The 12607-nt window shown below is 43.8% G+C and overlaps 1 protein-coding gene across 1 annotated transcript in view; it reads right to left on the bottom strand.

The window, feature by feature from the left end:
* LOC112432752 (NLR family CARD domain-containing protein 3) overlaps positions 1 to 8243 on the bottom strand; it is a 75293-nt gene extending 67050 nt beyond the window's left edge. Inside the window, exon 1 of the mRNA XM_076889016.1 lies at positions 8199 to 8243. The gene's annotated coding sequence lies outside the window, so the exon portion shown is untranslated. The remainder of the gene's footprint in view (positions 1 to 8198) is intronic.
* Positions 8244 to 12607: the final 4364 nt, after the last annotated feature.

Raw genomic sequence — 12607 nt, 5'->3', positions numbered from 1 at the left:
GACGGTGTTTAGACTTTCCTTCCCATCCTAAGCATGCTTATCCCCTCCCGGTGCAGACGGTGGGTCGAGGGGACCAGCGCAAATGCTGCAGGCCCGGATGCGCTGTCTACACCGGCTGTCTCTCACCTTTTACCCATCCCTGTTGCTTGTCATGTGTTTCTATGGCGCATTAAGAGTTTTCATGTGCTCTGCGCTAAGGTCATTTTTTTTGTCTGTTCTCAAACTGATCTCCCTGTTGGAGCTCAGTCTGGGAGGAGTTCTTTTTTCTCCTCATCTTTCCTGATGTTGTGCATTTTCTGCTGTTCGGTTCCGGGTCGCTGCTCTAGCGGCCGACCGGCCAGCTACCTAGCCTGACCTGTCTCTCCAATGTGATGTTTGTGTATTGTATGTACGGTTGGAAAGCTCAGTATCCTAATTGCCCCTTGAAAATAAATACAGTGTTCTGAATCTGAATCTGAAAAGATTACAGAAGACGACTCTGTTCAGTAAATATTACGCTCATACTGTCAAGAAATACCAAAGGTAGGTAAAACTCTGGTTGTTGCAGCCATCCAGTATGACATGCTTTGTACTGTCCTGCTGCAGTTTGTGACACCTGTTTGATGAGTTGTGAAGGATGATGAAACAAACACTTCACTCAATGTTTGTCTTCTAAACTGGATGTAATTTTGGCAGCCGATAGTTTTTCTTAATCTATCCCAGCTGCAAATAGGAACACAACAAATAAATAACTTTACCCACTTGGATCCTTATCATTCAAGATTGTGAAAAGATTCTCTACTCAGAGAATACTGGAGATTTTAGATGAGAGTGATGGAAGATGATGAAGGGGAAGAGTTTTCACAACTTGAGGCCTTTTGTCTTCACTGTATAGGACAAAGAAGACAGGAAGGGAGGGAGAAGTGAGGAGAATAACACAGGAAATGGTCTTGGGCAGACTCAAACCAGGCCCTGGAGTCACGACTCTAACCTTCAGTGCATGGGTCACCTGCTCAGCCAGGTAAGCTACAGCAGTCAGCAGTGTGTGAGTTAATTTGAAGACAATGATGACTATAAGTCAGGTAAAAAAAATACTATCATCAACCAACAAGGGGAAAACAGTGAGCTTGAATGACCAAGCTTTGACCAAGGGTGGCTCACTCCTCGGTCTTCTTGCCCAAGGAGTGAACCACCCTGCATGGCCATCAATGTGGTGCAAACAAGGCCATCATACAATACAGGCCATCCAAGCTGATTTTAACTTTTCCTCCCAGATACCACCTTAGAAATCATCTAGATTAGGATATGTTGGCTGTTCTAGATCCAATCACAACAAACAGAGAGCTGTTGTGTGTCCAAGGTGAACAGGAAGAATATATACATGCATAAAGTCAATAAAGTCAGAAGGTTTGCTTTAGACTGTGCTGCAGTTTATTATCAAAGACAAACAGGCACCATGCTGCCAACAAATGGCATCAAGTCTGACTTGAAGTTTTTTGTTCTTTTTTTTTTAAATCAAGATTAAATTTTATAGCAACCACAGCAGAGATGACCAGGGAAGGTGTGCTTGAGGGGATATAGCTAAAACAGCTGGTTTCAGACTGAAGATGAACTGAGGTGCTGCACCCAAGTCTGCAGGTTCAGGGAGGGACAAACATCTGCTGCAACCAGATTGGAGTGAGAGGAGAGAGCAGGCCAACAACAACAAAGAAACAACAAACACACTGTGGAAGACCGAAGCAGAGTTTAGTTTAAAGTGGAACTAAGGATGTTTCTCTGGCTGCCAGGATTCACTGAGTAATTCAAATGCTTTCTTTAATGCAGGACCCACCATGCAATAAATTACTGACACAGTTGGATGTTAAAAGTAAAGACATGAGTACAAATGTACTCACAGAGCTTTGTTGGAGGCTTTGACCACTGGCAGCAGCCTCAGAAGAGCCTCCTCTGAAGCAGAGTATTTCTTCAGGTCAAACACATCCAGATCTCCTTCTGATGACAGTAAGATGAAGACCAGAGCTGACCACTGAGCAGGAGACAGTTTATCTGTGGAGAGACTTCCTGATCTCAGGGACTGTTGGATCTCCTCCACTAGAGAACGATCATTCAGTTCATTCAGACAGTGGAACAGATTGATGCTTTTCTCTGCAGACAGATTCTTACTGAGCTTCTTCTTGATGTACTGGACTGTTTCCTGATTGGTCAGTGAGCTGCTTCCTGTCTGTGTCAGCAGACCTCGTAGGAGAGTCTGATTGGTCTGCAGTGAAAGACCCAGGAGGAAGCGGAGGAACAGGTCCAGGTGTCCATTTGGACTCCGTAAGGCCTTGTTCACAGCACTCTGGTGGAGAGATTGAAGTTTTAGTTTGTTAAATAGTTTAGACCATGTAGAGGTTGTTTGTTGTTGTTCCAGCAGATTGAGTCCAGAGTTGATGAAGGTCAGATGGACATGAAGAGCAGCCAGAAACTCCTGAACACTCAGATGGATGAAGCAGAACACCTTGTCCTGGTACAGTCCTCTCTCCTCTTTAAAGATCTGTGTGAACACTCCTGAGTACACTGAGGCTGCTCTGATATCGATGCCACACTCTGTCAGGTCTGATTCATAGAAGATCAGGTTTCCTTTCTGCAGCTGATCAAAAGCCAGTTTTCCCAGAGACTCCATCATCTTCCTGCTCTCTGGACTCCAGTGTGGATCTGTCTCAGCTCCTCCATCATACTTGACCTTCTTCACTTTGGCCTGAACCACCAGGAAGTGGATGTACATCTCAGTCAGGGTCTTGGGCAGCTGTCCTCCCTCTCTGGTTTCCAGCACATCCTCCAGAACTGTAGCAGTGATCCAGCAGAAGACTGGGATGTGACACATGATGTGGAGGCTTCGTGATGTCTTGATGTGGGAGATGATCCTGCTGGCCTGCTCCTCATCTCTGAATCTCTTCCTGAAGTACTCCTCCTTCTGTGGGTCAGTGAACCCTCTGACCTCTGTCACCATGCCAACACAGTCGGGAGGGATCTGATTGGCTGCTGCAGGTCGTGTGGTTATCCAGAGGCGAGCAGAGGGAAGCAGTTTCCCCCTGATGAGGTTTATCAGCAGCACATCCACTGAGGTGGACTTTCTAGGGTCAGTTAGGATTGTAGTTTTGTGGAAGTCCAGAGGAAGTCGACACTCATCCAGACCATCAAAGATGAACACAACCTGGAAGTCTTCAAAGCTGCAGATTCCTGCTTCTTTGGTTTCAGTAAAGAAGTGATGAACAAGTCCCACCAAGCTGAACTTTTCCTCTTTCAGCACATTCAGCTCTCTGAAAGTGAATGGAAATATGAACTGGATGTCCTGGTTGGCTTCGTCTTCAGCCCAGTCCAGGCTGTATTTCTGTGTTAAGACTGTTTTCCCAATGCCAGCCACTCCCTTTGTCAGCACTGTTCTGATTGGTTCATCTCTTCCAGGTGAGGCTTTAAAGATGTCTTCTTGTCTGATTGTTGTTTCTGGTCTGTCTGGTTTCCTGGATGCTGTTTCAATCTGTCTGACCTCATGTTCATCATTGACCTCTGCAGTCCCTCCCTCTGTGATGTAGAGCTCTGTGTAGATCTGATTCAGGAGGGTTGGGTTTCCTGCTTTAGCGATGCCCTCAAACACACACTGGAACTTCTCCTTCAGGGTGGATTTAAGGTTACGGTGACAAACTGCAGCTTGAAGCTCTGAATGAGAAGAAAAATAAACACTCAATTCCAAAAAGAACTAATCTTTAAAACATGTTGCTCCATCTTCCATCTCTGGAAAATGTCTCATTTATCCAGCAGCTTAAATCTTTAGATAAATCCTCTTACGTCTCTGCAGACGGTCAGCCAGCTCCTCCTGCTTCATTCTCCTCAGGAAGTCCACTGTGATCTTCACAAACGCCTCTCTGCTGCTGCTCCTCTGACTCTCTAAGCATTCTGGGTAACCTGGACTCAGAACCTTCTGGATCTTCTTCAGCTCGTTCTTCACAAAAGTGATGATGTTGTCCTCCAGCAGCTGGAACAGAATATTTATGAATGAGCCAATCAGACTGAAATCATGGAGCCAAACATCAGATCCATGTTGGACACACTGACGATCCACTGGTCTACAAAGAGCAGCATGGAGATGACTGTGAACAGAACAGATGTAACAGTAGTTGTTGTACATGTACAGACCATAAATATGGAGTCCAGCTGTGTTTGATGCTGCTGGGCAGACTGACCACTGGGAACCTCTGAGCTCTGCTGGTCCACTCTGTGGAGGAACCATGAAGGATTAGATCAACACAGGATAAAGATCCAGGAGTTTCTGCTCAAATAACTTCATCTGAATCAAGTCTGTCAAGTTTTAAACTCTCAGATTGTGAACATATCAGTAATTTTCAGTCTGTTTTCATGGACGTCCTTTCAGTGGTGATGTCAGGGATGATTTTGAAGAAGCTCATCAAACTGAACCATCAGCAGATCACTGCTCCAAAACCAGAACATGATCCGAGTCTCCCTCCACCACCAGAACACCAGCTTTACTAACGTGGTAGATCAGTGTAGTACAGATCAATAACTGATGAGTCATTTGATCAAAATCACTGAGTGCTTCACGTCTGACCCTCTGATGCTTCTGTAGACATTTTGCATATTTAATGAATGTCTGACAGTTTTACATTCATTCTATGAACACAGTGGAAATGTTGTGTTATAGTCTCCATGTTGTTTCCAGCATCATAAATTCTTCAGTTCAGAAAATTAGATTCTTTCTTCACAGCTGAAAAACAACAACATTTATTCTCTATTGAAATCTGCATCGTCCACTCCAAAGGTCACAATCTGAAGGTAACATCTGGTTTTGTTCCCTGTGGTTAACTCTGAGCATCAGTATGGTGGGATTTATCCACTACATCCACACCACTGTGGTTCAGTGTTGTCCTGATGGAGTAACAGCAGCCAGTATGATCCAGGCTTTAGCTGCTGGGTCTCTGTGTGACCTCTCAGACTGTTTAACAGATCAGACACAAAGAGAATCAGAGCAGCTCTGTTCTTTAAAGACAAACATGAACCCACTCAGGTCACACTTTCCCCACAGATATGAGCATCACTGTCCTCAAACAGCAAATGACCAAGTCGAACATTTGGATCTTTTCTCTTTCATTGTTTTCTTTTTAATGAATCTTTGTAACAATCTGAGGATGTTTCAGGTCATATTTATCCAGGAAACACAAACATGTAAAGGAGTCATCACAGCTCTCTGACCTCGTTGCTCCAGGTTCACCACTGAAGAGTGGATTTAGATCTTTGGACCGGTCACTCCTCACAGACGGACAGCTGGACCCTGCAGACTGTGACCTCTGACCTCTGCAGACACAAACATGATTGAAGCAGCTGTGATCACACAGACTGCAGATAATGCAGCTGTTTCCTGTCAGTAACATCCTCTTAGATTAGAGTTCAGCTTTTTACAGGAAAACTGGACAAAACTGATTTTTGTTACAAACTCATTTTCATTTCCTCTCAGCTCACAAACACAGTCAGACAATCAACCAGAGTCAACACTGATTATAATGTCAGTGCAGAATTATTTCTGTTACTCAGTGAGTTCAGCTCTCTGACCTCGTTGCTCCAGGTTCACCACTGAAGTTTGGATTATAACCTTTGGACCCGTCACTCCTCACAGACGGACAGCTGGACCCTGCAGACTCTGCTCTGTCCTCCTCTTCCTCCATCATCATCTTCAGTCAGTCTGAGAGGTAAACCACAAACACTCAGTGAGTTCACATTAACAGGAGTCACTGAGTTACAGTCGCTGACCTCTGACCCGTCATGTGACCATGAAACCAGGTCAATGTGTCTGTAGGTTCAGTCATCCAGGTCATGTGATCTAAGGAGCTTGGAGAGAAAAGAGACGTCTTTAAGTTTCTGGAAGACGTTTCATCTGAGAAGCTTCTTCAGCTCTAAAACCAAACGGTGGAGAGTCCCAGATATTTAAACCTGAGAGGGAAAGAAAGCATGTCGCTGACCCACCACTGATGTTATTTCAAGGAGGAAACTGAGAGCCTTTGCACCAGGAGCACAAACATCAGCTCCAGCAATGATCCACTGATGTGTTTTTATTCCATGTATGAATGTTGTTATTGACAGAGATGACGTTTGTGTGTCAGTGATGCAGTGACTGTTGTTGTTACCTGTACAGGCTGGTTAGACTCTATGAAACAGATCATACAGATCTCTGCATGTTAGAAGAGACTATTAAAGGTCATGAATGAGACAAAGGCAGGGAGGCGTCCTTTACAGCTAAACAGCAGAGTGAGAGAACAGCCAGCACCTCTACATTTATCACATTATACAGCACATGTATGATACTGACAGGGATGAGAAGAATTTAGTGATTCTGATCCCATCATTGATATTACTTATTGATTCTCAGTAGCTCTGCTCTGACAGTCACCACCATCACTGAGCAGCATATCAAAGACATTTGTGCACATTAACTGCATGTTGTGGCTCAAATGTTTGTGCATGTTGGAGGCATTTCCTCTTTGTTGTGATCAGTGTTGGTCATTACTCAAAACAGTCATTATTACACATATTACACAGAACACTTTGATTAAAAGTAATGGAGTACGTTACTTCATTACTCCTCATAACATTACTTTGATGTTACTGTGTAAAATGAACAAATGAGCATGTAACAACATAAAGCTGAGGTACAGCCCCACACACCAACACAGATCCTGATGAGGTCACGTGATGTTTCTCTGAGTGTTTATGAACACAAATCAAAGATGAAACAGCACAAAGACACTTCAAAGTGATTCTACTGTAGAAACATGAACAGGTAGAAACCTGCAGCCTGACTGCTCATCACTTTGTTACCTGTTCAAGTTCAGCAGCAGCAGCTCACTTTATCACGGTGCTGGTCTGGGGTCAGTGTTTACTCAGCTTTAACTAGTGATGTGACGTTCTGTATCGAGGCTTCGAAGCGTGTGTCGAGTAATGGAGGGGGCGTTTCCGCGAAGCGCGTATCGAGGCTTGCTTCATTTATGGGAGGAGCTGAAAATGATGACGTCCGAAGCCTCGCTGCCCGGCTGTACCACGTGACTGGTTCAGGAAGCGGTTCGAACTTTGCCGCGAGCTATGACAGCGATATAAACCCCTCAGACAAAATGTGGGCGTTTGATGGAGAGTTGCGGTTAGTGAGAGTTAGAGACAGTTTAGAAAAAAAAAATCGCCTACGACCTGCCACAGTGGAGAAACTGTTTCTTTTTAACAAAAACCAATGATGTGTCCCCTAAACACTAATCACTGTCCTTGCCTCAATGTTACAAAAGCACAACCACTGTCCACACCTCACCTCACAGTATATGATCATTTCCATTTTAGGCATTTCCAAATAATCATGTTCCATACTGCCAGTATAAATATACACAGTACACTGCATCACTACAATATACATGTTTTACACACTCCTTTTGTTGTTGACATTTACAGGCTGTGTGCAAAAAGGCCACACTCTTCAAATTCATGCCAACTAATATTTTTACGTCCAGTAGGTGTCCTACTAGAGCAAATGAAGCTTCAAGAAGCTTCGCGTTGGGGTGAACCAATTGGATGAAAAGCTTCAGTGCTTCATGAGGCTTCATCTGCCCATCACTAGCTTTAACCTCACTCTGGGTTCTTGGCTAGCCTAGCTTTAGCTTAGTGTTAGCATGCTGTGTGCTAGCTTAGCGTTAGCTTAGTGTTAGCATGCTGTGTGCTAGCTTAGCGTTAGCTTAGTGTTAGCTTAGTGTTAGCTTAGTGTTAGCATGCTGTGTGCTAGCTTAGCGTCAGAGCTCTGCAGGTGTCTCGTGTGTAAATATTAATCACAGTCACAGTAAAGGAGGTAAAGGGCTGTGACGTCATCACGTACGCTGCGTCCTCTGTGGGCTCTGAGTGAACTCAAAGTACAAACTACAAGTACACAAACACGAACGTAGCTCAGAGTGGCGGACACACTCGGCCTCGTTGGTCCAGCTGTGAGTCCGTTACCGTGAACTATGGAGCGGCAGATTTGTGCTGAACTAAGCTGCACACAGCTGATGTTAGCCAGGAAACATTACACACTGACTTTAATGGAGAGACCGGAAATACAAACACACACAGTTTGTTGTGTGAAGAAATCAAACACGAGCTGAACAAACAGTAAAGTTCCTAAAGACAAACTGTTAAAGGAGGAAACAAAGCAAACTTACAGTTTCTTCACACACCAACAACAAGCTCCACTCCACGAAGTTCAGGAAGTGAACGTAAACTTTGAGCAGGAAGGAAACACCCAAAGAGACGTTTGAGGACAATCAGGAGCATTGGAACACTGTGCTGCGTTCAGTTGCACCTGGGAAACTCCAAACCTCTGGCAGGCTGTGATTTATTTCTGCTGGTTTTCCTGTTTGAAGCACAAACATCCGTCATCACTTTGTTGTTGTTCTTCCTGCAGCGTTTAAATGTTTCAGCACTGAACTGATGTTTCTTCAAAGCTCATTTCAACCTGTTGAAGTCATGAATGAAAGTGCAGACTGAGAGTGGATCACATGATGTTTGAGGTGTGTCATGTGACATGTTCAGTATTGTCACACATGTCTAGATTGTCCCTGATATCATAACTGCTCAAACACTGATGATTATATTTGAAGAATTATTCCTGATGGCAGCAAAGTTTGAATGGAGCTCTCTGTCTGTGCTGATTTGTCGCCCTCTGGAGGTCAAAGCACAAACTGCATGATGTCACTGTAACCACCACAGTGACAGGAAGTGTTTTTATGACTGAAACACTGAAATGATGCTAACGGCTGTCGTTAGGCTCACTGACAGCAGTGCTGATGTGTTCATGTCAAACACTGGCTCAGGTCAGACGCCTTCATCCTTCTCCAGCGTGAGGCCGCCCTCAGACCCACAGGAGCTCTGACCTTTGACCTCCTGACCCTAACCATTTTAGTCTTGTTGCATCTTTAAATGCAAATCCTGTGAAATGGTCAGGGGTGGCTCTAGAGAAATTTTCTTAGGGTGGCAAAATCAAAGCCTTTTCCCCCCAAACACATATGCAGGTGGTTACATGTGGTTAAAATGATTCAAATGCAGTAAGTATGCACGTTTTTCATATAAATATAGTCTATAACTTAATTATTGTCTGTACCCACATGATTACACACTTTAGTTACATGAAACATGTGAGTTTTGATGTTATGTACTGTACAGCCTGTATATTAAATACATATGTAGCCCAATAAGTATAAACTCCAGAAAGCTACACAACATGGGGCGCTTCATTTACAAACACAAGTCTAACTTAAGTTTCACTGTTTTTGTTAGAAAACAGTCACATTGTTGCAGCTTAAATGACACAAAATGTCAGAAATCTGCACTGTCATGAACAAACATGTAAACCTCATTTTTCATGATTTGTTGGATTCACCCTCTGAGGTCTGAAACACAACCGGACATTTGTGACTCCTTTGAGTTTACGTTTGTATTTCACCCTCAGATTGTTTCATTTTATTTTTTCCTCCTCTTGCTTTGTTTGGTATCTTTTCAGCTCAACTGACTTTAGTTGTTTTTTCACTGACATACTGCATTAGTATTACTATTACTGTTGTGATATTTTGATACCATGGTAGCATTTACAGGATATTGTTTTATTGTTTTATACAGGAAAACTGTTACTCAATAAGGCCCATCTACTAGTTGTTTTTCTCTTTCTCTGTGACCCAAGAATTAATGTGTAGGACTCACAAGCTGGTACCCCAAGGTCGAAAATACCACAGAGACGAGACCACTTCCTTACTCCCATCCTCCCTTTTTCTTTATCTCTTAGAAAAAGGCTCGTTAAAGGCTAGGTGGTTTGTTTCAGAATTCACTAATGAAAGAACTCTGTATTTTATGTCTAGGAGTGTATTTTGCTGGGATGATCATAAATTGTAGCTGAACTGATAAACTACACACAGGATACTTCTTTGCTCACAAGGCAGGAAGACGTTTCCTTATTTGGTCTGTACCGGTTTGAACTGGGAAAGCTGACACACGAACCTTTTTTTCTCTATATAAACTGCTGTGTATCAAATAAACCTAATATAACATGGAAGTGTGTCACAGTGCCTGGTGGCCACATGTTACCCATAAACTGTCAACCTGACCGTACTGTAGCTACGTCCAAAGACTAGTTAAAGATTAAAGCTTTTTGGGGGGTTAAATCTGACATAAATAAAGAAAGAATAACATTAAAGTCGATTCTTTTGATCACTGTAGTTCTACTTTGAGGATATGACGTGTAAAAACCCTCAGTTGTGGCTGGTGGATCTCACATTCCTGGTCTTTGTAATTCCAGTTCAATGAAGCCTCATTTTCACCTTTTTCCAGGTAAATTTTCCCAACTGTTCTAATGTCCATGCTGTGGCATTGTCCCATCATTTGTATTTCCTGTTAATGGATTTTTAATATGGTCTGGGAAATTACTATATATGAGTAACTTCCTGTTGTATTGCAGCTTAAGGCCATTGTCACTGAAATAAAGCCCGAGTTGTAATAGTTTGCATCCAGAACGAGGAAAACGAAGAAACCCAAACACTGCTCAGTGGATGAGTCCGTCCTGGAATAAATACCAGGACAAAACTAAAAAGAAGAGCTTGTTTCCTCGAAGCAACAACAGAAAGCTCTTTGTCTCTACAGATGTTTCTGGGAAACACGTTAACAATATTTAAACATTTGTTCTTAATAAACGTTTTTTCTTAATGATGCTTTATGATATTTCTATCTGACCTAATGCAGCAGCGTATCCACATGAACTCTGCAGTGTTTCTACCCAGAGGCCACCGTGGTCCTTCTTTACTAATGCTGAGGGTTTTCTCCCAGCCGTGATAGCCTTTGACAGGTAAACTGAGTCATTCCAGCCCAGTGCAAAAATAACCTCCCTGTCTGCTCTTAACTTCACGCATCGATGCTAAAACGTTGCATAACTGAACCTGCAGACTGTGATCCTGTAGCTGTCGAGGAGAGGGCTTGATGCCGTCCATCTTCTGCTCAATTAACAACGCCTGCAACCTTTTGAGCCTTGGTCCTGCTACAGTCACAAATATAACATCATCACTCTTTATTTGATCCACTACACTGCTGTCATTTCTCTGTTATGGCCCCACAAGGTCACTGAATCAACCCCACAGCATCACGTACAAGTTTTCAAAGCGGTGTTCTAATCTGCTTCGAGCTTTCATCATTTTAGCCAGCCCCTCCGATCTTCTCCAGGTAAACACTACAAAGAAAGAGTTCAGTCTGAATAAAACATCTTGTGCATGTCACACGATACAGCATCCACAGCAGTATACACTGCAAACAGCAGAAGCTCTTCCTTCTTAGCCTTCAGTCCAGCAGTGATGACCTCCTCCTGCTTTTGGTTCACATCACCTTTCTCCTGAAAATCTGAGCTGGGCTTGACAAACCCTCAGCTCAGCGTGATATAAAGGTAGCTCTTCTAGTGTATTTGCCATCTCCTGAGCTCTCATTGTTACCATCTCACATTCTTCTCCAATCCATGGTTAGGGTGCTGCTCATAGGGGGTCATATGATTGTTGGGTTTGTCTCTGTACCTATGAAGCGCCTTGAGGCGACTTTTGTTGTGATTTGGCGCTATATAAATAAAATTGAATTGAATTTTCAGGGTCAAAGTTCAGAGGTAAGTTTGTTCAGCAAATGAATGACAATAAATCATACATGTTTGCTGATTCACAGGTTAACAGCCTGGAGGAACAGGGCTGTGTCGTTCCTGTGATGCGATTCAGCTTTATTTCAGCCACTCAACAAAACAACATTATATTATATTTAATATATATTAAATATGTGCCAACTGATTCAGTACGTTTCATGTAGAAATATGTGTGGCAACTTTTTGTTGCAGCAATGATCTCAAAACACGGGGGGGGGCTAAGATGAATGTCTGCTGTGAGGACAGGGGGTGTGCATGTGCTCAAGTCACGTGACACGTCATTTACGCAACATTTGGTCGATTTCAAAGTTACAGTGAGATAAAATCATGTTATGGATTGCACTCAGTATATTGTGCCGACATGGTGAGATTGTGTCTGTCGAGCCGAGGAGAGCGTCGCAGTGCCAAAAGCTGTAAAATGAACTATCAGGCTGGAGTGTGCTGCCACAGCACAGAGCAGTCACAGAGTCCTGCAGGCAGAAGAGGAGTGATCGTGTTAGCCACCTTACAAAACAAAAAGACATGAAGTGAAAAGCAGAGCGCAGAGTGAGGCAGAAGAAGACAGACTGGGCCAAGTCCTGCATGTGCGAGAGCGAGCGAGACCCGGGACAACGTCATCCGCCTCGCCTGGACTAGTCCGCCGGCCGGAGGAGGGACAGTGGCTGCACTGTGCAGCCGAAGACTCACTTTGATCGCGCAGGAAACGAGCGACGCAACCGGTCCACCGTCCGTGCAAACTGCGCCAGGCAGCGTATTGCAAGCTGGAGGACACCGAGGAAAGTCACAGTAGGAGCGGTGCTTAGTGAGAGGTGATGTCGGGGGGACATGGCTTCTTCTCCGGTCACCCCAGCATCGCTTGAAGGAGAAACACCTTCACCCACCGGGAACGAGGAGCCTGCGACCACCCGACAG

The sequence above is a fragment of the Maylandia zebra genome, linkage group LG2 (genome assembly GCF_041146795.1).
Source record: "Maylandia zebra isolate NMK-2024a linkage group LG2, Mzebra_GT3a, whole genome shotgun sequence".
Taxonomy (NCBI): domain Eukaryota; kingdom Metazoa; phylum Chordata; class Actinopteri; order Cichliformes; family Cichlidae; genus Maylandia; species Maylandia zebra.
Note: the sequence above shows the minus strand (reverse complement) of the source record. Positions and strands in the feature narration are given on the sequence as shown.